The 25639-nt window shown below is 49.5% G+C and overlaps 2 long non-coding RNA genes across 2 annotated transcripts; one reads left to right on the top strand and one right to left on the bottom strand.

The window, feature by feature from the left end:
* Positions 1-2206: 2206 nt before the first annotated feature.
* LOC311579968 lies at positions 2207-24302 on the top strand. Its single transcript, XR_014773310.1, has 3 exons — positions 2207-2507; positions 21654-21760; positions 22001-24302. It is a non-coding gene; the product is annotated as an uncharacterized lncRNA (long non-coding RNA).
* LOC311579969 lies at positions 17888-25006 on the bottom strand. Its single transcript, XR_014773311.1, has 3 exons — positions 24728-25006; positions 19234-19324; positions 17888-18576 (listed from the first exon to the last, which is right to left on the bottom strand). It is a non-coding gene; the product is annotated as an uncharacterized lncRNA (long non-coding RNA).
* Positions 25007-25639: the final 633 nt, after the last annotated feature.

Here is a 25639-nt window from a genome sequence, read left to right as displayed (position 1 = left end):
CTCTGCAAAGGAAGAGCAGTACCTGCTCGGAAGTGCTGGGCCATCTCTCTAGTTCCCCTGTACGGTTTTGGTTGGTTGGTTTTTGAGACAGAGTTTCTCTGTGTAAAAGCCCTGGCTGTCCTGGAACTCGCTTTGTGGACTAAGCTGTCCTCAAACTCATAGACCCGCCTGCCTCTGCCTCCCGAGTACTGGGATTAAAGGTATACGACACCACTGCCCAGCTTTTTATTTTTATTTTTATGGTGCATTTTATTGACATAAACTTTTAGAGGCTAGAGAGATGGCTCAGTGGATAAGAGCACTGCCCGCTCTTCCAGAGGTCCTGAGTTCAATTCCCAGCAACCACGTGGTGGCTCACAACCATCTGTAATGTGATCTGATGCCCTCTTCTGGCCTGCAGGTGTACATGCAGATAGAGCACTGTATACATAACAATAAATAAATAAACCTTAAAAAAATAACTTTTGTATTACTATGAGAGACATTGTAGGGGGTGCCTGGCCTCAGAGCAATTAAAAACTGGATGTGACCTAAGAACACATCAAGATGGAGACAGTAGCACATGATGACAATTGCACCTAAATAGAGTCCAGTGTTCTGGACACCCAGGGCTGAGTATGTAGAGTCTAAGGAACAGTCACAGATGACGTGAGGAGTGGGGACAAGCCCAGAGAGACATGGAGCAAACAGATAAAGTGACAGAGCAGAGACATTATGCGGGAATAAGGAGTAAATCCAAACTGAGCAGCATCTGGCATCTAGCACAAAACTTCCGGGTCACATACAGATGTGCCAGCCACTTCCCAGTGCATCCTGCCAACTGTGGCCCTCGGTAACACACTCTAAAGCCAGCGTTAGGTATCTTTCTCACTGAATTGTGAGCCTCTGGCTCCGGAAGATGGTTGGAAGAATGATGCTTCCGCATCCCGCTCCATCCCTGGCCGTGTCCCTGGGAGTGCTAGGTATCACAAGGCAAAGGGGAGTTGGGCTTGCAGATGCAGTTGAGGCTCCCCGTCCACTGACCTTAAAACCGGCAGATTGGATTACCTGGGCCCGGATCCTGAAAAGGTGAGCCAGAGAGTCAGAAGGTCATGTGACTACGGAAGAAGAGGCCCAAGTAGTGGATATGAGATACCCTGGCTTGCCCTTGCTGGATTTGGAGGTAGAAGGAGACCACAAGCCAAGGAATGCTAGAAACTGGAAAAGACAAGGAAACCAATTGCCCCTTAAAACACCCAGAAGACACACGAGCCTGTCGACACCTTGATTTTAGCCCAGTGAGACCCCTTTGGCGCTTCTACAAACCCACTGGGATACTACACATATGCTGTTCAAGCCACTATATTGGAAGTCATTTGTTTTTGTGGTACTCGGAGGTAGGAATCCGGGTCGCCTTGCGTGCATGCTCTACCACTGAGCAACCCGACCAGCCTTGAAGGCAATTTGTTTACAAGAGCCGTTGGGCAGTAACACTGGAGGGACTTCAGGGTCTACAGGTCTCAGATGTATTCACAGGCACACGAAACCTGATTCTGGTTACTGCGGTGCTCAGTCCATGCTTACCTAATAAAATTACTCAGTCGCCACAGCCCTGCCAACAAAGAAGAAAGTCTAGCGTCAGCCCCCTGTATTTGCAGCCGGGCGCGCCCCAAGCTGGTTTGTTCTTTACAGCCTTCCGCTTTCGCTATATAAATAAAGACAGAGGGCAAGCCTTCCTTCAGTGCTCGGTGCTCAAAGCAATTTGCTTATGCAAGTGGGATCCCTGGGTCAAGGATGCTGGGAGGGTTTTTTTTTTTTTTTTTATGGTTCTTCGCCCACTTAGCCAATTTACTTCTCAGAGTCTGAGGCCATTTAATATGCTCACTCCTGATGCAAGCAAACAAGTCTCTCCCTCTGGCCCATGGGGGGGGGGGAGGGGCAAGGGGGAGGTGCTCATTCACAGCCATTCCATGAACCCTGAACTCCTTTAAGAGCCACAAGATGGGCCAGGGCGTGGTGGCACACGCCTTTCATCCCAGCACTCGGGAGGCAGAGGCAGGCGGATCGCTGTGGGTTTGAGGCCAGCCTGGTCTACAAAGCAAGTGCAGGACAGCCAAGGCTACAGAGAGAAACCTGTCTCAAAAAAAAAAAAAAAGTTGCAAGAGATGGCCTGCCTGTGTTGAGGAAGCTGGTAATTTTCCAGTGTTCCTAAATAATTAGACTGGGAATTGCAGTGACTGACCCAGAGGGAGAAACTGGTTTATTTAAAGAACTGACTCCCCCCCCACCCCCTCTGCAGTGGTAGTTTTCTTTTTGTTTGTTTCTTTCTTTTTTAGTTGGAGTTTGGGTTTCTTGTTTGTTTGGGGCTTTTGTTTTTAACGAGTCCCTTGTTGACTGGGCTAATAAGAGCATTCCAGAAGTGAGAATAAGATGGCGGATTTTTTTTTTCCCCACCTGCTTCTAATCTACTGAGAGGAAACCAAGCTCAGGCTTCGGCCTCCCTGAGGACTTGTCTTCCCAGTTTCAGGGTAAGCAAAGCATCAGTGTGACAACTTGGCTTCCCCTCTTCGTCTCTCAGGAGCCTCCCTGCGTCGGTGTTGGGGGGACACTGTTCAAGAACGGACAGGTGGGTGTGTGGGAGTGGGGGTAACAGGGTCTAGAGTGTCATGAATGGCCTTCCCCTGGTCCTTGTACCCGCCTCAGCCTGATGCCGATCTTAAAACACTGGCCTGATGAAACTGCGCACTGTGGACGAAAGGGTGTCCCTCAATAGTCCGGGGACTTGGGCATGTCTGTTAGTCACCAGGCTCTGCTGTCGAGTCTCTGGTCAGAATGGGAGGTTTCTGAAATTCAGAGAGCTTTACCAGTCCCTGGCCCTAACCTCAGCCTTCCCCTGTGGACTTGGGGCCTTTGGTTCTGGGGCCCTCTGGGAAATGCCCAAACAACCCCGTTCCCCCCAGGGAGTGAGCACTGGGCGGGCCAAAGGAAGGCAGAGCAAGCGATATTATAAACTACCCCTGAAGTGGCTGCCAAAACACAACGGAGCATGAGCCAGCCAGAGCCCGGGGCCCTCCGTGAGCCTCAAAAGGGCTTCCTTCCCCTGCCTCCCACCCACAGCCCAAAAGAGCCCCCTCACAGGCGTCCTGCCTCCCTGTGAGGCCTCAGGCGACTTCACAGCCCATGAATTTCCTTTGGCACTTTGAGACTCCCTCCTCGCCCCCCCCCCCATCCCGCTCCCCGCACCACCCCCCACACCCCCGGAGGATTCATGAGACCCGCAGCAGGAAAGGAAGAACATATTTTTAAATCAGAGGGGAAGCAGTGTCTTTGTGTCAGATAAGTGGCCTGGATCCAGGGCTGAGAGACTGTGGCGCATTTCTCCTTGCAGACAGCAGGTGCTCTTCGAGATGTGGTTGTGGCAACAAAATAAATGATGGATAATTGCTTTTGTGACAACTTGCCAATTAAATTAGACTCAGCAGAATAACATAATGACAATTTGTTATGCTCCGGTGGGCACTAACATACCAATCATAATTAAATGCTATGACTGAAATAGAATACGGCTCAACGCAGGAATATATAGCCCCAATTCCCTCTCTGTGATACATTAGAGGTTGAGGCTTGATTTTAATTTCGGGAAGATAATGGCATTAGTGCATATCTGAGTGGGTTTGTGGAGAGGCCTGTGGTGAGAGGAGATGGGCCTGAGTGAAAGTTGGCCCAGGGGAGCACCCTGGGAGGCGGGGCTGATCTGGAAGGTGGTGAGGAAGTGTTGAGGAGCATCTTGGCTGTGTCTGGTCCTGCTCACAGAGCTTGGGAGGCAAAGGCGAAAGCCCTTGCCAACAGCCTCTGAAGTAACTGCGCCCACACTGTAGAGTCCCAAAGCCCTCATTCTACAATGAGTTATAGATGTTCTCACGCCCTACTTAGAAAAAAGCTGCAGGGGCTGCAGAGGATGGCTCAGTGGTTAGGGGCACTGGCTGCTCTTCCTGAGGACCTGGCTTCAGTTCCCAGCACCCCACAAGGCAGCTCACAACTGTCTGTAACTCCTGCTCCAGGAGAGCCAACACCCTCACACAGACGTATACGCAAGTAAAACACCAATGCACATAAAGTAAAGTTTTTAAAAAAAAAAAATTTTTTAAAAAGTAAAAAAATAAAAAAGAAATTTAAAAGAGGAGCTTAAAGTCATCCCGAAATGGGATATCTCTGTCATTCCACCTCTGTCGAGGCTCAGCAAGTGTGGAAGAAAAAGGGATGGAAAGGGGGCAAGAGCTGAAGGAAGGGAGAGGTGCTGACAGATGCCATCCGGACGTGGCGAGGCTGCTGTCCTGTACGCAAGAACTCACAGCCACACAAGATCAAGCCAGTCGGTTCTAGCACGGATCTAGGAGGGCCTCACAGGCTGTCCCCCAACACTGAGAACACATTACTGGGGAAGGGAGAGTCGTTTTTCTCTGGAACGCCCCACACCTATGCCAAAAAAAAAAAAAAATGGGCAGCACTGACTGACGTTTATACCAGCGCAGATCCTGCAACCAAAGCTCAAGGGACGTCTCAGAAGAGGGCTCGAAAAGAACGGTAAGAGCCGGAGAACCAGGAAGTCTTCTGCTGTGAGATCGTGCCTTCCAGCTATTCCAGAAAAGTCACATCCATGAAATCTCAACAATATGGCTGCCTAAGCGATTCCAACCACAGTTGGCGTCCTTAGGTAGATAGGGGAACTCTCTCGGGGCCACGCCCCCAGATGAAGAGCTGCGAGCGATGAACAACAGCTGAGAGAGGGAGAATTAGTCTTCCTCACAAGGGGGAGCCCCCGATTGATTACCTAATGCCACATGCCTATGGACAAGACTCATGTCATTGTCTCGGCGGGTTATAGTTTCGCGTTTACTCACTTGCGTGTGTGTGTGTGTGTGTGTGTGTGTGTGTGTGTGTGTGTGTGTGTGTGTGTAACAGCAGTGGTTAAAGAAGGGGAGGCCATGACCTTGGGGAGGGTGGTCACACACGGGAAGAGTAGGAGGGAGAAGAAGAAGGGAGAAGTGATGTCAATATATTTAGGATTTTTTTAAAAAAGATTTATTTGGGCTGGAGAGATGGCTCAGCGGTTAAGAGCACTGTCTGCTCTTCAAGAGGTCATGAGTTCAATTCCCAGCAACCACATGGTGGCTCACAACCATCTGTGATATGATCTGATGCCCTCTTCTGGCCTGCAAGTGTACATGCAGGCAGAGCATTATATACACAATAATAAATAAATAAATAAATCTTTTTTAAAAATACATATACAGTATTCTGCCTGCGTGTACTCCTGCACACCAGAAGAAGGAACCAGATCTTATGATAGATGGTTATGAGTCACCATGTGGCTGCTGGGAATTGAACTCAGGACCTCTGGAAGAGCAGATGGTGCTTCTAACCACTGAGCCATCTCTCCAGCCCCATATTTTTAAGATGCAAGGAGGAGGAGGAGATTGGAGAGATGGCTCAGGGGTTAGGAGAACTTGATGCTCTTGCAGAGAACCCAGGTTCTGTTCCCAGCACCTACAGTTCACGCCACCTGTCACTCCAGTTCCGGGGGCCTAATGCCTTCTCCCGGCCTCCCCCAATGCCAGGCACACATGTGGTACGCATATACACACGCAGGCAAAACACTCCTACACATAAAGAAAAAGAAATCTTTTAAGTTTTTCTGTTGTTGTTTTGTTTTGTTTTTTGAGGGTTTTTTTTTGAGGGGTCAGTTCGAGATGGGGTTTCACTGTGTAGCCCTGGCTGTCCTTGCACTCACTCCTGTAGACCAGACTGGAAGAGCTGACCCCTGCTACAGGTGGTGAGGGACAAGGTGGGGGGACATCAGTCCCCTGCCCACACCACCTCACAGCAGATGAGTGGTGAGGCTAGCTCTCCACGCTCATGCCACCAGGGCCAGCTCTTGTCCTTCCCAGGGGAGGTGCAGGGACCAGCTCTGCGAAATGCTGCAGCCATTGAGGGGGCGGGGCCAACTATCTAGAAGGCAACAGCCAGTGATGGGGGGGGGGGCCAGCTCTGCACATCCCTTACACATCATCCCCGTCCCAGGAGGCAGCCCAGACCAGGGACATCCACAGTGGTCTTTAGGGGTAACTTGAGCCACAGGCACTGACACAGACCCCTGCTGCTGCATGGCCAGGGATCCAGACATGGCCCTCAATAGCAGCCTGGGCCAGGACCTCAACATGGCCTCAGGTGACAAGGCAGGCTACTCACGTCAAGCTGTTTCTATCCACCCTGGAGTCTCAGTTTGGCCTCTCTTCGGCTTCTCTTTCTCTCCTATGTTCTCAGCACATATTTCTACATCACAGTGACTCCCAGTGCAGGCAGGTATGGCTGGCGGAGCTCTCAGTGGCTTTCCCTCTCCCCAATCCCCACCCCAACCCCCCCATAGCCTCCCAACCCCCCACCTCCCACCACCCTCTCACAGTATAGCACTCACCTTTTAAATTTTTTCAATTTTATGTGTTTTGGGAGTTTGCCTGTAGGTATGTCTGTGCACCACTTGTTGTCTGGTGAGGGCATCAGAACCCCTAAAAATGGAGTTACAGACAATTATGAACCATCATGTGGGTACAGGGAATCGAAAGCTCTTGGTCTGGAGGAGCAGCCAGTGCTCTTCACTACTGAGCCTTCTCTCTAACTCTGAGTGTTCACTACAAAAGTACTAGAAGCCTCTCCGAGCCTGACATAAAACCCAGAATGACTGTTCTAGAGAACAGGTTGTACAAATAACAAGTGAACAACAGCTACAAACTCTGTAGGGTGGAAAATACCAACAAAGCACAGTTAGTGCCTTTTTTATAGTTATGATTTTATTTTTTGTTTTGTTTTGAGACAGGGTTTCTCTGTGTTGCCTTGGCTGTCCTGGGCTCGCCTTGTAGACCAGGCTGGCCTCGAACTCACAGCGATCCGCCTGCCTCTGCCTCCCGAGTGCTGGGATTAAAGGCGTGCGCCACCACCGCCCAGCAGTTATGATTTTATTTTTATACCCTTATTCCATTTGGGGTTTTTGGTTTGGTTGATTGGTTTTTTTGAGACAAGGTTTTTCTGTGTAGCCCTGGCCCATCCTGGACTCACTTTGTGGACCAGACTGAGCCTCAAACTCACAGAGATCTGCCTGCCTCTGCCTCCCCAAGTGCTGGGATTACAGGTGTGCGGCACTGAGTTCGAGATTCCCAGCTGAGATTCCCAGCGCGACTTACCTAATAATCCATCCTTACCTCAGTAATGTGGGATGCTATTCTGTCATATACGTAACATCTATACACCCAGGATGTTCTTCTAGATGTTTGCCTGTACTCCCTGGCCCAACTGTCTACTATAGCTGACATGATGCTTCATGACTTAGCATATGCCACTTGCTTTGTTTTTGAGACCAGTGTCAGTACTGTCTCAGCTAATACTGACCAGCCCAGTACTAGCTACGTAATCCAAGGTGGTCTTAGATTTGCAGTGACTCAGTGCTGGCATCACAGGAGACCACCATTGGCTATGATACATACAATAGGCCATAACACATACAATAGGTAGCAGATAAGATCACACCTTCATATTTCAAATTTTTTTTTTACTAGAAGCTCTCATACATTTACCTTCTAACTGAATTTTATTATGATCAAAAGTTAGATCAAAAGTAAAAATTAGAAAGTTTTAAAACTTGAAATCAAAAAGCTTGGGACTGAGTGTGATGGCACCACATGCCATCCCAGCACTTGGGACTCTAGGACAAGGATATTGTGAGTTTGAAGCTAGCCTAGGCTACATAGCAAGACTCTGTGATGGATAGATAGATAGATAGATAGATAGATAGATAGATAGATAGATATTGCATTAGGATGGTTAAGAGTGCCTGAATTGTAAGCATTAACTCTGAATGGACAGATTAAGATTGTATGGGTAGCCAGGCATGGTGGCACACACCTTTAAGCCCTAGCATTCAGGGAGGCAGAGACAGGAGGATCTCCGTGAGTTCGAGGACAGCCTGGTTTCCATGGATTCACTCAAGGCTAGACAGGGAAGCATACTGAGACCCTGTCTCAAACAAAATAAAACAAACAAAAACCAGCTTTTGTGAATGCTGCCCCAGTGCAGGGAGCTGTGGTCAGGACTGCACTCAGGTCAGCACTGTCCCTGGGGGAGCCCCGTACCCCAGATCGTTCTTCTCAGCCTGCTGTCTACTCAACTCCTCATATGGATTCTGACTCCTACTGGCCGTGCGTTGTTTCCCTGGCCTTCCAAACACCTCCTGCTCTCCCAAGATGATGTGTGTGTGTGTGGTCCTCGCTCTGTAACCGAGGCATCTTTGCAATGACACCTGCCACTCCAAGCTGTTCCCTCGTCCCCACTGTCAGCGTGTCTCTGACACCATAAAAAACCAAAACAAAACTGTTTTTTATAGCTCAGGCATCTTCCTTTTAGCTTAGTTCCCATAACACAAAACCCATAAGGAAATGACCGCCCGGTTCAGGCCATCTTAGTGTAAGTAAGTGGTAGCTTGGGGAAAAATGTTTGACATTTTAGCAGCAGTAACAAACACAAAACGAAACAAAGCAAAACACGAAACGCCCCCCTTTAGCGTCACTTGGGCCTGCAGGTCACTACAGCAGGGACAATGTGGCATTCTTCTTCACCCTTGCAGCCTTGACCTATGCCAGACTTGGTCCAGCCACACCCAGCTGGAGCTGCTGCTTCTGCGGTCCTGGATAGCCTGAGTGGCTGTAGCTCCTGCTCCTACTCTGAAGTCCTTCAGAGCAGAGGAAACCACTTGTTAACCCAGCCCAGGTCGCCAATAGCAGCAGCGGCTTCTCAGTTCCGAGAGCATGCTGTGGACTCTGCAGCTAATGCTGGGCACCGCTGCTCAGGAGTGAAGCCCCTGTATGTCTGGCCTTGAACTCATGATCTGCCTGCTTATCTGCTTCCAAAGTGCTAACACAGGTGTGGACCACTACATCTGGCTTAGCATCGTGCTTCTTGGCCCGTGATGGGGACTGAGGATCCTGGGTTTAAAACCTTGTGGTGGAGTTTCCTTTGGAAAATTTACATTATTTACTTCTTTGTGTGCACGTGGATGTCAGAGGAGAAGTCACAGGAGTCGGTTCTCTCTCCACAGTGTGGCTTGAAGGGATCAAAGTCATATTGTCCAGTCCGAAGGTAGGCTCCCTTTGTCAACCTAGAGCCCAGCCTCTTGTTTGTTTGTCTATTTGTTTGTTTGAGACAGGGTCTATCTGTGTAGGCTTGGCTGTCTTGGACCCGCTTTGTAGGCCAGGCTGGCCTCGAACTCACAGAGATCCGCCTGCCTCTGCCTCCCCGAGTGCTGGGATTAAAGGCGTGCACCACTGCACTGGCTTCTTAAACTGAATGTGGCTGTTGCGGGAAGACTGGCAACAGTGGAAGGTCTTACCCGTAGTCCCCTCACACTTGACTTGGTCTCATCTCTGGCTGCTTCCATGCCAAAAGACCAACAAGCCTCTCACTCTCCCCCTGTGGATGGAATTATATATATATTTTTTGGAATTATATTTTAATTCAATTTTTAAATGACTTATTTTTATTTCTTGTGCATTCATGATTTTGCCTGTGTGTATGTCTGGGTGAAGGGGCTGTATCCCCTAAAAGCTGAAGCTACAGGCAACTGTGAGCTGCCATGTGGGACGTCTGCAAGAGTAGCCAGTGTTCTTAACCGCTGAGCCATATTTTCTAATTCAAAGTTTTTCAAAAAACGTATTTTAGAATAGATAAAAGTGTGGTCTTGGTAGACCGCAGCAAGTTCTGTTGCTACCGTAGACTGTATTTTGGCATCCCACTGTAATCCACTTCAAAGAGACTGCCAGCTTTGCCAGGGCTCAGAATAGGAAAGTACCCCACGGCAGGTTGGGGCTGTAGCACAGCCAGCCGCGCCTCCCGGTTAGCGTGACTCCGGAGGTTACATGGGACTAGAGCCGTCTGTGAAAGGGGTCCCCTCGTGTGGCGCTTTCAACAAGCCCAATAGAGGGCCATTGTAGATGCCTGGGGCTCTCAACCAAGGGATGCCATCTGCAGGAAGAACCACAGATCGGAAAAAGCCACTACCAGAATACAACTGAGCACTGGTAGAAATGAAGCTTCTGAGTGAGTAATGACAAATGGCCAGCTGGAGTGTCCCATCACGGACTAAGAGGCTGTCTGATCCACTGATCCATGGGGCAGCCAAGCCTAGCCAAAACCAGCTGTCAGATGAGCATGGGACCGTCAGGGTCAGCACAAAGAGGCTGCAAGAGTAGTGGCCCTGACTCCCACATCACACGGTGGTGCTGCCCCTGGCTTTCCTCCTTGGGTTCCCACTTGTGTAACCCAAGGGAGCCTTCTGGGCAGTTGGTGGAGGAGGAAAGAGGCCAAGCTAAGCACGTTGATAGGCCATCATCATGTGAGTGTGAGCCAAGGCTACAGGCATTTCACTGAAGACAGCCGACATTCCTGGCTCTCAGATGGCTCGACTGGCCCGTTTCTTGCATTCCCGGTCCCAGTTCCAATGAACAACATCCAAGACCTGAGAGGAACTAGCACCAAATATCCATACTGTCAGAAATGAGAGTGTGGACCATTCTTCCTGACAAACCACTCAGGCCAACAGAGATGCTGGCTGGGACAAGATGACCCTGGCAGTAGGAAAAGACTTACAATGAGCAACAGTGGAGCCATGGGGTCAAATATGTCATCAGGGTCTGTGGTTTCTCCCACTAATCCAGGAAACAAAACTAATTATCACCCTAGAGGTACTGCCAAAGAGGGTACACACTCACTGTGAGAATAAGAGAGTCTGGGCAGCTGGAAGGGTGGGCCGCCATGGCTACAGCTCATCCACTTCTGTTCAAGGTGCCCATCCTCAGCCCTCCACTGCTGCAAATATGAGTTTCTGATGGCTCAAATATTCATCCCTCAGTGGATTGATTTTGTTGTTGTTGCTTGTTTGTTTTGTTTTGTTTTCCTTTTGTTTTTGTTTTTCTTTTCTTTTTTTAAGACAGGGTTTCTCTGTGTAGCCTTGACTATCTTGGACTCACTCTGTAGGCCAGGCTGACCTCACACTCACAGCAATCCGCCTGCCTCTGCCTCCCGAGTACTGGGATTAAAGGCGTGTGCCACCACACCCAGCCCCAGTTTTGTTTTTCAAGACAGGGTTTCTCTGGATAGCCTTGGCTGTCCTGGACTCACTCTGTAGACCAGGCTGGCCTCGAACTCACAGTGATGTGCCTGCCTCCCGCTCCCGAGTGCTAGGATTACAGGTGTGCGCCACCACTGCCCGTCTTTCATTCCTCAGTAGATATTACTTAGACAACTCTGAAGGGCCATCCCAGCTCCAAAGCTCCCTGTGGGGTCAGTTGAAGACTGCAAGCACACTGTAGGCGACATCTCCTCCACAGGGTCCTGCCTTCCTGACCCGTCTTCCATGTGTATCTCCTGACAACACTTCTGCCTCATGTACTGCCTGTAGCTCTCCAGCTCAGGGCCTCTTTCCAGGGAACTCAACATCAGACATCTCCCAAACTCAAGTCAAAAACCCAAAGGATGCTGACTCGGTCCCTTGACTCGAGGCACCGTTGCAGTGGTCCATCCGTCTGCCGGGCAGCTGAGCCTTAGATGTTATTCCTAGCCCGCCTCCTCCTATGTCAGATCATGAAAGTTACCCAGCAACAGGAAAAGGCAGCCTACCCCACACTTCACTGGTCAGAGATAGTCATGTGCCCACCTTCTCTCGCCCTCAAAACCACATGACTGGGGAGAACGTTAAACAATTATAATAAAGCCTTTGCAAGACAAGGGCAAATCCAGGGACAGGGGCCTCTTCAAGGGAGCCCGTCCTTCCAAAGTGAATAGGAGAGGGCTCCTAGCATTTGTGAGGTCTGGGTTGGTGGTATGCAGGAGTATTTTAGCAAATGACAGAAAGATGGGGAGAAGGGGGTGATTGATTGACAGACATCGCAATCTGTAATCTGGACATCTTTAATAAATTTTACGATGCAGGATTATCCATCTTATCCTACCGAGATTTCTATCCTTCACAAGGAGATGGCCTTGATTTTAGAGGCCAGAATAAGCAAGCAGCTTCTTTATCAGAAACCTCACTGCAAATGCCCATAGGATGCAGCACCAGTCAGTCCCCCGGAGTTGGCTTTTATTTTTCCATTTTATTACATTTTGTTTAGTGGAGGTGGTGTGTGTGTGTGTGTGTGTGTGTGTGTGTGTGTGTGTATGTGTGTGTGTACACGTACATATGCATGTGGGAACTCACATGTCACAGCATACATGTGGAGGTCAGATGACAACTTGTGGAAGTCCGTTCTGTCCTTCCACCATGTAGGTCTCTGGGATCAAATCTAGGTTGCCAGACATCGCAGCAAGTGCCTTTGCCTACCAAGCCATCTTTCTGACCAACTACAAACAGGAAATGTCACTTTGCCTAATCCTAACTTTAAAAACAAGCCAAATACAAATGCCATTTTCACCTGGATGAAGTCATGCTGTCCCAAGAGGCTACAGCCACAATGACATGTGTTGGCAGAACGTTAAGTTCTTTTTGTTTGTTTGTTTTGTTTTGCTTGTTTTGAGGCAGGGTGTCTCTGTGTAACAGCTCTAGCTGTCCTGAAACTTGCTCTGTAGAGCAGGCTGGCCTCAAACTCACAGAGATCCACCTGTCTCTGCCTCCTAAATGCTGGGATCAAAGGCGTGTGCCGTCACCACCAGGCTAAATGTTAAGTTCTTATGTAAGTATTTTGCCTGCAAGTATGCCTGTGAACCGCCTTCGTGCCTGATGCCCGCCAAGGCGAGAGGAGGGCGTCAGATCCCCTGGAACTGGAGTTCCCGATGGTTGTGAGCCACCATGTGGGTGCTGGGAACCAAACCTGGGTCCACTGAGCCATCCCTACAGTCCCTCTTCTCCAAAAATAAGCAAACCAACAAAAACTCTGTGTGCGCACGTGTGTGTGTGTGTGTGTGTGTGTGTGTGTGTGCATTCGTGTATATGAGTGTGAGCTTACAGAAGCTTCAGCAAGCACGCAGAGGTCACAGGACAAGCTTGGTAGAGGTTGTCTCCACATTGAAGACACAGTCCCTTGTTGTTTGCTCTTGTATATGCCGGGCTGGCTGGTCCTGGAACGTGCAGGAATTCTCCTTTCTCTCTCTCCCATCTCATCATGAGAGCATCGGGAGTACCAGCTAACACACCCAGCTTTATGAAGGTTCTGGGGATCTGTGACTCTAAAACACACACACACACACACACACACACACACACACACACACACACACCAGGGTTCACGTGTCCCATGAACTCCTGATCTTCCTACTGCCGCCTCCTAATTGCTAGGATTACAGCTATGTGCCATCATGCTCATACAGGGTCAGGAATCAGACGCAGGGTTTTCTGCATGCTGGGCAAGCATTCTATCGACTGAGGTGACTCCAGCCCAAAATGCTAGGTTCCTAACACCCAGGCTCTCTTGAGCCTTACAGCCCCTCAAAGCAGGAGCAGTGCTGGAGCACCCCAAGTTGGATGAGCCAAGTGAAGCATGAGGAAGTTAAGGGGCCTTCCCAAGATTACAAAATGTTAGAACCCCAGCCTGACCTGTCCAGTGTAGTCTGTGTCCTTGCAGGGTGAGACGGTACATGCCTGTAACCCCAGCACTGAGGAGACTGAGGCAGGAGGATCAATATGAATTTGAGGCCAGCATGGGCTGTAGCTTCTAGTGAATTTCAGAATAGTCCATAATGTGAGACCCTTTCTAAAAATAAAATTTAAAAAACAAGTCATGCATAGCAGATCATGCCTATAATCTCAGTACTTGGGACATAAAGACAAGATTATCATGAGCCAACCTCAGCTACATAGTGAATTCAAGGATAGCCTGAGCTACATGAGACTTTGTCTCAAAAATAAGTAAAGAGGTGCTGGGGAGTTGGGTCAGCAGACAAAAGCACTTGCTGCCCTTCCGGAGGATGGGAACTTGCCTATAACTACAGCTCCAGGGATACAACACCCTTTTCTGGTCCATGGGCACCCACAGGGATATGCACAGAGGCATAAATAAATCATATAGTAAATATTTTAAAATAATAGTATTTAATATTTAATAAGATCAAATAATATTTAAATAATAAAAAAAACTTAGTTCTAAAACAGTTCATAAATAATAACACAGCTTTTGTTTTTGGTTTTTTTGAGACGGGGTCTCTCTGTTACCCTTGGCTGTCCTAGACTCACATTGGAGATCAGGCTGGCCTCAAACTCACAGCGATCCACCTGCCTCTGCCTCCCAAGTGCTGGGATTAAAGGTCTGCACCACCACACCCAGCCATTGTTTTTGGTTTTTCAAGACAGGGTTTCTCTGTGTAGCCCTGGCTGTCCTGGACTCGCTTTGTAGACCAGGTTGGCCTCAAACTCACAGCAATCCACCTGCCTCTGCTTCCTGAGTGCTGGGATTAAAGGCATGCGCCACCACGCCCAGCAATAACACAGTTCTTAACTGTGCTATCAAGCCGTAACAAAGACTAAGCTAAAATTAGAGGCCTTTGTAGCTACTTAGTAGTACCTAGAGTTTGACAGCGTGTCTTAAAACAAAGTGAAGGTCCCAGGCTGCCCTCTTTCTTTAATCCCTGCACTCTGGAGGCAGAGGTGAAAGGAGCTCTGTGGATTCAAGGCCAGCCTGGTCTACATAGTGAGAGACCCTGTTTCTAAAAAGCATCACTTTTTCTAAGATTTCTGTTGTTGGGACAAATTCTCGTGTACCCTGAGCTGTCCTCGAAACTCTCCATGTAGCCAAGGATGAACCAGAACCTCCTGCCGCCGCGGCCTCCTGAGTATGGAGTCCCGGGTGTGGATCATGCCACGCTGGGAAGGGCATCAGGGCCTTGGGCGCGCTAGACAAACACTCTGCCGACTGTGCCACGTCCCCAGCCCTGAGACACGTCGTTCAGGTGCTTGCTGAGGTCTGTGTGTGGGTCAGAGCGCTGCTCCTTTAGGGACCTCAGAGCAAGTAGAGTTTCAGATGAGGAGAAAGCAGCTGGGAACCGTCTGCAGCACACTACACTCAGGCTCCGGCGCCGCCGAGCAGCTGTCTCACTTAGGCCTTAAGGCCAGCTCTGGGCTGATTTCGTTGTCTGGAACCCCAGAATAACAGTAGCAACTGCGGCGTCGACTCAATTAGATTCAACAGTATCTGAAAAGCTTTGAGCATAACGTTAGGTGCCTGTGGACTGTCCCATGACAGCACCCTAAGACACAGATGTCCTCAGGTGTGCAGGGAAGCCCCGTCCCCACACATGCCCCCCAGATGGAGTTGACTGTGTACGATTCACAGCCCCGGGTAGGGTGGCTGTGATCCGATGAGTCATCCGATTCCAATGGTCGTTATCTTGAAGGCCTGGAAGGCGGGCCTCTTGGGTTTTATCTCCCATAACTCATTCTGCGGCCTACAAATAGGAAGCACAATAATTGAGATGTGCCAAGGGCTCAGAGACAAGCCCCCCTCCCTGCCCCACACCCCCCCTGCCCCACCCCCACCCCACACCCCCTCCCTGCCCCACAACTCCCTATCTCCAACAGGAAGCAGCCCTGCAGCCAAACGGCAAGTTGTGCTGTTGCGATTACAGCAGACGGCTGTTTGAAAACAAGCAGAAGTTCCCTCCGGAAGCCCAATTATATTTTTACATCGGGAATCAAAATGCTGGCGAGGTAGACTTTAGCCTATCCGTCACGAACCTTTTATCCTGTAATTAAGCCAGCTCTGCCGCTGGGTTTGTTCTTCCCTGAATGACACCACCCTTTGCGCCAGCCCCGCGTGTCGAGAGACGCCTTCAGTCCGATGATCTATCACACCAATACATCACTGCGGTGGGCTGCCTCCTTGGTGATTTATCCATAACACATCATCAGAGTGAGGCACACTCATAATATATTGCTCAATAAGTCTGCAGCGGCCAAGGGAGGAAGCGACGGGCAGCGGCCCACTCCGTGTCCTGGCATGGCTGCTGTCAGAGTGTGGGCCCACACTAGGCTCTCCCTTCCTAAAGCAATGTTTATACAGGCAGGAGGTCTCTCGTGTCAAGGGGCTTTTAAAACTTGAAAAATCACGAGCCAGGCCAGGAAGGCCCCTCCTGTCTAGTGGGGTTTACCTACTAAGCCTGTCATGTCTAAACCTTCTAAAGGCTTACTGTATAGGAGGCCAAGGCCACTGCACAGCCTGACCCTAAAGAGTGTCATCAACTCTGCAGTCCATGCCAAGGGTCCCACCCCACCACCACCTGGCACTGTGAAAACTACAGCCTGGGCCATCCAACAGGAATGCCCTTAGTTAAAATCACAGAAGGTAGGGACAGGAGAGGTCAGGAAAATGCAGGTGACACCAGCATGAGGGTCTGAGTTTGACCATCCACATAGCCAGGTAACAAGCTATGCATGGTGGCACATGCTTATCATCCCCTTCTAGGAAGGTGGAGATTGGGGGGTTGGGGGTGGTGTGGGGGGAATCCCTGGAACTCACTGGCAAACCAGCCTAGCCTAGTCAGTGAGCCTCAGGCTAAGTGAGAAGCCGAGTTTCAAAAATAAGGCAAGCAGCTCCTGAAGAATGACAGCCAAGGTTGACATCTAACACACACACACACACACACACACACACACACACACACACAGACAGACACAGAGAGAGAGAGAGGGGGGGCACACATATACAAGCACAGATACACAGACACATACACAAAGACATGGATACACAAGCACTCACACAGACATACACGCACAGGGACTCACACACTTAAAATTGTTTTAAAAAAACATTTATATGGACTGGGCACAGTGGCACACACCTGTTAACCTAGCACTCAGGGAGGCAGAGGCAAGAGGATCTCTGTGAGTTCGAGGCCAGCCTGGTCTATAAAGCGAGTCCAGGACAGCCCCGGCTACACAGAGAAACCTTATCCCAAAACAAAACAAAAACAAAAAACATTTATTTAGTGTGCCGTGGTGTACATTGGAGGTCAGAGGACAGTTTGCAGGAACCAGTTCTCTCCTGTTACCGTGTGGGTCCCCGAGTCAAGCTCCTTGTCCAACTTGGTGTTGAGGACCTTCACCCCCTGAGTTATATCACCAGAATACACCCCCAAATTACTTTAAACAGAAACTGTGGCATGAGACTGCCTCACTTGGATCAAGGGGTTAAATAACGATTCTGATTATGGGGCTTCTGTAAGCTTGACTAAGATGGTATGCAGAGACCTGCTAGTCTATAGAAAGCACTCTGACAAGCTGCAGAGGTGGTACAGTGGGTAGAGCACTGGCCTAGCATTCCAGAGGGCCGGGGTTCGAGCCCCAGCACCACACCAGGGTTGGTGCTGTGTAGTGCCTGTCTTAATTCTGAGGGCCTCAAAGTTTCCAGGCTCACAGCAGGGGTGGCAGGGGCCTTGTGTTCTTCCTTCCAAGGAGCCTTGTTGAATTTTTATTTGTTTATCTGCTTCTTTGTTCAAGAAAAAGAGGAGAAAGTGGAGAAATGGTTGTTTACAGAAATACATAATACATGATGAAAATGAAGACATTGGGGACATCAGAGTAAAGGCCACGAAAGATTTAACAAGCGAAAGTCGCATGGAAAGTGAGTGGAAATGGGTGAGGACCCCAGGCCCTCACATCCTCTGCAGCCATGAGAACTAATTGCTGCTCAGCCCAGCAATCCCACTAAAGAGGAATCCCTTCTGATAAACACACAAAGAAACAGGCACAGTAATGGTCCTTGCAGCATCCAAGACAAAGCAATCCCAACACCAAGAAGGACTACATATGGGACAAGGGTCAATCACTTTAAAATAAGATGTATTTTATTTATTATTAAGATTTATTTGGGCCAGGTGGTGGTGGCGCACGCCTTTAATCCTAGCACTTGGGAGGCAGAGGCAGGTGGATCTCTGTGAGTTGCAGGCCAGCCTGGTCTACGAAGTGAGTCTAGGACAGCCAAGGCTACACAGAGAAATTCTGTCTCGGGGAAAAAAAAAGATTTATTTGTTCTGTATTTTACGTACATGGGTGTTTTGTCTGTTGTACCAAAAGAGGATATAAGATCCCAGGAAAATTACATGAGACTATAGTTATGGATGGTTGAGAGTTGCCGTGTGAATGCTGGGGTCTTAGGAAGAGCAGCCAGTGTTTTTAACCACTGAGCCATCTCTCCAGCTCCTATTTAATTTATTTATTTATGACTGGGTCTCTCTATGTAGCTCTAACTATCTTGGAACTTGCCAGGTAGACTAGGCTGGTTTCAAACTCACAGAGATCCACCTGCCTCAGCCTTCCAAGCACTGGTTTTAAAGGGGGTGCACCACCACACCGGGCTTAAGGTTTATTTTCACCTCTGTTTATGTAGATGAGTGCCATGTCTGGGCCTGTGCCAGAGGAGGCCAGAAGAGGGCACCAGATCCCCCAGAGCTGGAGTTACAGGCAGTTGTGAGAAGGCCAACGTGGGTGAAGAGGACTGAACACGAAATCCTTAGAAGAACAGCAAGTAAGGGCTTTTAATCACTGCTCAGTGGGCCACCGCTCAGGTCCTGGAAAAAAAAATAATAATGGGAATGATAAACATCAAGTCCAGGAAGAAAGTACAAGGTTATAAGACCAAGAATTTGTGCAGAGGGGGCTTGAGAGATGGCTCGGAGGGTAAGAGCACTGGCTGTTCTTCCAAAGATCCTGAGTTCAATTCCCGGCAACCACATTGTGACTCACAACCATCTATAATGAGGTCTGGTGCCCTCTTCTGGCATGCAGGCAAAGCACTGCATAATAAATAAATAAATAAATATTTTAAAAAAGAATTTACATAGAAACACTATGTTTTTGTTTGTTTGTTTTTGTTTTTTTGGTTTTTTTTTTTTTTTGAGACAGGGTTTCCCTGTGTAGTCTTGGCTGTCCTGGACTCACTTTGTAGATCAGGTTATCCTGGAACTCACAGAGATCCACCTGCCTCTGTCTTCTGAGTGCTGGGATTAAAGGTGTCAACACCACACCCGACTGAAACACTTTGTTTGAATTGGACAAGCTTAGTCATTTCAAAGGGGAAGCAGCATGCAGCCAGGGCTAGTGGTTGTATCTTATGTATTCTTTGCTCTTTCTGTATGCTGGAGGGTACTATACCAGAGTTATACCCAAATGTACACTTAACTGAATTTAGCAGCCAAAGCTAACTGGGAAACTAAGAACATATTTACCAAAACCATGAAAAGAAATCTTTCCCCTTGTTCAGAAACAGCACCGGGTTTCCTTGAACTAAGATGTGACAAGACATTCTCTCATGGGCCTCTGCGAAAGAAAAGATGGATAGTGACATTTCCTCAGGATACAAAAATAGTCTGCAGAGCAGGAGCATGCCCCAGTATCCTGAGATGCTGCCCATAGGCTCAGCATCCACGGAAGAGTCAGCGTGAGACATCCTCAGAGCAACGGGCCTTCCTGAGGCATGGGGGAGGCAGGCAGACTCTGACACCTTCCTGGGGGTAGGAGACATACCAACCCTAGGTAAGACTCTCCTCAAACTCCTGGCCCTGGTGACAGTGGACACTCCACCAAGGCCCTGCACAAAACACAGCAGCTAGGCTGGCAGCTACAGCCCTGGCACTGAAGACATCTACTCTGTGTGTACGTGTGGTGTCTAGGCTGCCAGGATAAAGAGGCTACAGGGCCACTTGCCTAACTCAGCAGAGCCCAAGAAGGTTGTTTCAAAGCCCCAGGGGTCTCCTTAGGAGGCAGTTAACATTCGAGAGACAGCATGGGAGTGTCTCAGTGTTTAAACCAAGCATGGTGAGAGGGTCTGAGCAGCCAGCCTCTCCTGCCAAATTCTTCTGAATGTTCCCAGCCAGCCATCAGCTTCGGACGAGTGCTGTTCTGCATTGGGCCCTGCGCCCTCACAGTCTAGGGTAATTCTTTTTCTTTGCATCTTTTTTGGGTTTTTTGTTTTTGGTTTTTCAAGGCAGGGTTCTCTGTGTAGCCTTGGGTGTCCTGGAACTCTCTTTGTAGACCAGGCTGGCCTCGAACTCACAGAGCTCTGCCTGCCTCTGTCTCCCGAGTGCTGGGATTAAAGGTGCGCGCCACCACGCCCGACTCTTTTTCTTTCCATCTTTATCTCTGCAGCTTTGGAAAGCTTGGGCGTTTGCAAAGTTTGACTGCAGCCAGCAACTAGCGCCGCTTTGGTACTTCAAAATGAACTTGGCATTAATCTTGTCATCTTCGTGGTCGGGATGGAGAGCCATCCATTTGTTCACTCACTTGACACATTCGGGTATCTGTTAGGTTCCAAATTCTGTGCTAGGGCTGGATGTGGCTCAAAATGGCTAAGTGACATGCTCAAAGCCATGAGTGTCCGGATTTGAGCCCAGCTATTTTGATTGGACAACAGAGGAAAGAAGTCAGAGTCTTCTCCTGTCACCCCTCCTGAGTGTACAAAGCAAAAGAAGGAGGAGGGATGGGGAAGACCAACAGACGACACAGACGAAAGCCACTGACACTGGTGCAGGCCAGGCAGGAGAGAACATTCCGGTAATCCGAGCCCTTGGAAAGTGGAAGCAGGAGATATTGGCCTGGTCTACTGTTCTCTCTCTCTGTCTCTCTCTCTCTGTCTCTGTCTCTCTCTGTCTGTCTCTCTCTCTCTCTCTCTCTCTCTCTCTGTCTGTCTGTCTCTCTCTCTGTGTCTGTCTGTCTCTGTCTCTCTCTCTCTCTCTCTGTCTCTCTCTCTCTCTCTGTCCCTCTTCTTCTCCCTGTCTTATCAGAAGTAACTAAATAAAAACAAGTTTGTTGCCGGGTGGTGGTGGCACATACCTTTAATCCCAGCACTCAGGAGGCAGAGGCAGGAGGATCACTGTGAGTTCGAGGCCAGCCTGGTCTACAAAGCAAGTCCAGGATAGTCAAGGCTACACAGAGAAACCCTGTCTCAAAAAAAAAAAAAAAAACCACAAATACACACACACACACACACACAAAACAGATTTGATATTGTTTTTTAATGAAGCCTGCCACTATTGAGTAAATTCCAAGAGTAGACACCCTCCTAAGATATTTTTTGTTTTTGCTTGTGTTTTTTTGTTTTTTGTTTTTTCACTTTAAAAAATGTGTATTGATGCCGGGCAGTGGTGACACATGCCTTTAATCCCAGCACTCCAGAGGCAGAAGATCTCTATGAATTCAAGGCCAGCCTGGTCTACAGAAAGAGTTCCAGGACAGCCAGGGTTAAACATAGAGATCCTGTCTCAAAAAAGAAAAGTATATATATATGCCAAATATAGGCACCAGGGCTACATACTTAGAGCCTTGTCTTTTTGTTTGTTTGTTTGTTTTCAGAAGAGAGGTTTTCTCTGTGTAGCCCTGGCTGTCCTGGAACTAGCTCTGTAGACCAGGTTGACCTCAAACTCAGAGATCTGCCTGCCGCTGCTTCCTTTAGTGCCAGGACTAAAGATGTGCACTACCACCAGCTGGCTGAGACCTTAGTCTTAAAAAACAAACAAACAAACAAACAAAAGAAGTGGTAACTCTTTCGAGAGAGTAGATGCTTAAACAAAGGGCTGGTGGCAGCTTCAAGATTCTGTGCTGTCTCCTGTGTGCATTGCTCTAATATACAACTCCTCCGCACCCGTCCTAGGCACAGAGGCCAAGACTACGGCCAAGACCTCGGCTTCTGCCGCCATCTGATCCACAACTCGATGAGGTGGACGCTAGGAATGCTGCCTTATGGACTAGGAAATTGAGGTTTGTGGGTCACTGGCTCCCCTCACTCCTCCGGGCGGGGCTTTTCCACTGCTCCTCACTGCCTGCCTCCCTCCCCCTTCCCTCCCCCTTCCCTCCCCCTCCCTTCCCCCTTCCCTCCTCCTTCCTCTACATGAACTTTGCAGATGTGTCACTGAGTGAAGAAGGTTAGAAAACAGTGCTCTGGGCAGAGTCTCCAGGGGCCCAGGATAGTTAGTGCCCTCCTCTCCCGTCCTATTACAGTGCAATGAGATGCGCGCTGGCTCCCCTACACACATACAGCCGCAGGCCTCTGTCATGTGTCCCGTGGCCGGTTGCCTTCCATCTCTACTCCATTCCAATAGCACCCCAGGACCTCAGCTTCCTAAATTTCAGCCCGAACGTTATTTCACAAGGACACTTGCCAACCTTGAAAGACGCGGTACCCGGAGGCAAGGAAATAAAATGATCTTTCTAGTTGAACAGCATGAGAGCGCAGCGCCATCTAGTGGTGCTGCAGCCGACTGCTCCCGGGCGGTGACATTTTCAGACAATCAATATCTCATTATTAACCATAATCACAACCTGATGTTTACTTTTGGAGAAGTGTTCTGGCAAGGGACGCACATGCACTTTTCTGCATGATTCCGAGGCCTGCAATCCTAAATGCCACAATGACTATTAAACAGTGTCCTGCCAGTAAGCAAACAGGAGGAAGCCAAGATTGACGGTCTATCTTTTTTTCATCTAAGCTGCTCACCAAAAACAAAGCATCCGTTGAAGCCAGTGACCTTTCACTAACTGCTGGAAGGCAAATGCTTGATAAATAATAAATGGACCCCTACTTGTTGTTGCTTGGGACCATCTTTTAATTAAAAGAACTGAGCAGGAAGAAGGTCAGGTGACTGGTGCTTAAGTTTGAGCCCAGGAAAAGCGTCAATCAATGGTAAAATTAAGCTTGAAATGCAATGTGATTGTCAGCCTAGCAATCCAACAACAGCAACAAAAACTCCCTCTGCAGTCTCCTGGTGGAAGGAAACAATGGTAGTTGATGGTGACATGTTTAGGGGACGTGACACTCTACTCTGTCTTCTTTACCCTTCCCTAGCAACCTACTCACGGCACCTCAGCAATAGCCACTTGCCGGACCTCATCTCCACAGAAACCGCTCTGGAGCTAGGCTCATCCAATCAGATGCCAGCGTGCCACACTGAGCACTACCCTAGGAGTGACATGAAAACCGTTTCCTGTCTTTTCCACAAGAGGGCAACTGTCCTTCCTCTGCCAGCCAAGGTGACCTCCACCAACTGGCTCACTGAAAACGGCCTGGCAATCCGCAGCTCACCCATCAGTGAGGCTGGGACCTGACTCACCTCTGGAACAGACCCCAAGAGCACAGACCCCAAGAGCACAGCGGGAAGAAAATGAGAGCGCCCACTTCCCTGCCCCGCCCTCACTTTACGGAGCTCTGCTCTTCCTGAGGCAGGGCAGCCCCCCTCCACTCTCAAGGCCACATTGTGTCAGATGCCCTCTCTCCTAGACAGATTCCGGAAAACTGCCAACCCAATTCAGCTTCCTGTCAGGCTTGGCCACAGCCAGATCTGAAGAGAACAGAGGAGGCCCAGTGACTCCAAGGGGACCACATCTGGATCCTCTGGGGCTAACCAGGTGCCAATAGTAGCTCAGAGAAAACTTTCTTTATCATCCTGCTTTAATGGCTGTAGTTTGGTGTGTGTGTGTGTGTGTGTGTGTGTGTGTGTGTGTGTGTGTGTGTGTGTGTGTAAGACCTGGCTAAGCCAGGCATAGCAGCACACGCCTGTAATCTCAGCACTCAGGAGGCAGAGGCAGGGGGACTGCTATGGGTTCAAGGCCAGCCTGGTCTACAAAGTGAGTCCAGGACAGCCAAGACTACACAAAGAAACCCTGTCTGGGGGTGGGGGGAGACCACGTTGGCTCAAACTTGCCTGCCTCCTAAATGATGGGATCACAGATATGCGCTAGGTGCAGACATGTGTGTGCATATGTGTGTGGAGGTGAGGGCAGCCTCAGGTGTCTTTCTCAGGCACTGCCCACTTCATTGGCCAGCAAGCTCCAGGGCTATGCCCATGTCTCCCTCCTGCCCCAGCACTGAGATCGCAAGTGTGTATTACCATAACCAGGTTTGCTTTTTTTTTTTTTTTAAATCATGGGTCATGGAGTGTGAACTCAGGACCTTATACTCGCAAGGCAAGCTATTTACCAACTTGGCTGTCTCCTCAGCCCCTGACTTAGTGTTAGGGTCTTCCTTCCTATCCTTAACCGAGAACACTTCCCTGGCCAGATCCCACACCCTGTGTCTGTGCCCTGCCACTGCCACCATTAATTTATCCACTCTCCTGCATCTGCATCTTATTCCTTTACTTGTGACTTTATCCATTTCATAAATACCTGAGTCCTATGGCCCTGCCACTTGGGCACTGAGATATAACCTCCGCCTATTAAAGCCCTATTCCCTGAGAGTGCCAATTCCTTTCCCTCTGGCTCGCTCTCCATAACACTGCCAGTCTCCTGGCCACTCACGTTTGTAGTTGGGACTAGTGAGCTCCTCTCCCCTCCCTCCTCCCCTCCCTCCTCCTCTTCCCTCCTCCCCTCCCTCCTCCTCTTCCCCCCTCCCTCCTCTTCCCCCTCCCCTCCCTCCTCCTCTTCCCTCCTCCCCTTCCCCCTCCCTTCCCTCCTCCCTTCCTTCCTCCTCTTCCCCCTCCCCTCCCTCCTCCTCTTCCCCCTCCCCTCCCTCCCAAGGCCTGGGCAAGCCTTCTGTTGACCTGATGCTGTTTTCACTACACGCTCCCCTGCTCATTTTCCTACCCTGCTGAACTCCTCCATGTGGCTGCCAAAGCTGTCACAATCTGATCCCACCCTGTCTGTCCAAACCTTTTTCCCATCACTCCTAAAAATACCCATCCCATCCCCTCCACAAAACCAGTAAGCCTCTCACTCACCACCTCAACTCACCTCACAACACCGATGGGAAGTCGAGGCAAACCTTGCCCTTATGTTGTCGGCTGGTGACGGCGATGGGCACAAGGTGATACTGGCACAAATGGGGCCATCCAGAAGGACCCAGCTCTTCAGGCTCGTCCTCTGCAGACTTCACTGGAGCTGAGACACCTGCCTTCAGCTTCAGCCGGCCGAGCCCTCGGGAGGGCCTGCTCCTGAAGAGAGCTGTTCAATGCTTCAGTGGCTACAAAGCGAAAATGTCTCTCCTTGTTTGTGTTTAATAGGGAAGGAATGCTTGTAGCTGAGTGAAGGCCACAGAAAGTTTGCTGGGGGCAAGGAGGGGGGTGGGAAGGAGGGGGGGAGAAGGCAGGCAGTCGGCTCGGCACACAAATCACAGCGAAGCACTGAGTGCAGTCCCTGTGGGGTTCAGCAAGAAGCTGACACTCAATCAGAACCAAACTGTTTCCAAGCTGAGCCACCATTTGAAATTTGAAATCACTGAGACTGAGGAGGGTGTCCAGCACAGAACCTTCCAGGTTCCTTCATGCAGTATTCCAAGACTAATCCAAAGAGAACCCCACCCCGACCCCCAGGACTCTCTACCATGCTTCCTTTTGTGTGAGTGTGGATGTACATGCACGTGTGGAGGCCGAGTCAGGCTCAGGTGTCATTCCTCAGGTGCCACCCACCTTGTGAGGGTTTTTTTTGGGGGGGGGGTGTTAAAGATAGGGTTTCTCTGTGTAGAGCCCTGGCTGTCCTGGAACTCAATTTGTAGACCAAGCTGGCCTTGAACTCAGAGCTCCACCTGTGTCTGCCTCCCAGTGTACTAGGATTAAAGGTGTGTGCCACTACACCGGGTGCACCTTGTTTTTTGTTTTTGTTTCTTTGAGTCAGTTCTGTAATTTGGCCTGGCGATCACCAAGGAGG

The sequence above is a fragment of the Acomys minous genome (assembly GCF_964271855.1).
Source record: "Acomys minous genome assembly, chromosome: 12".
NCBI lineage: Eukaryota > Metazoa > Chordata > Mammalia > Rodentia > Muridae > Acomys > Acomys minous.
This window is presented reverse-complemented; position numbering and strand designations above follow the sequence as displayed.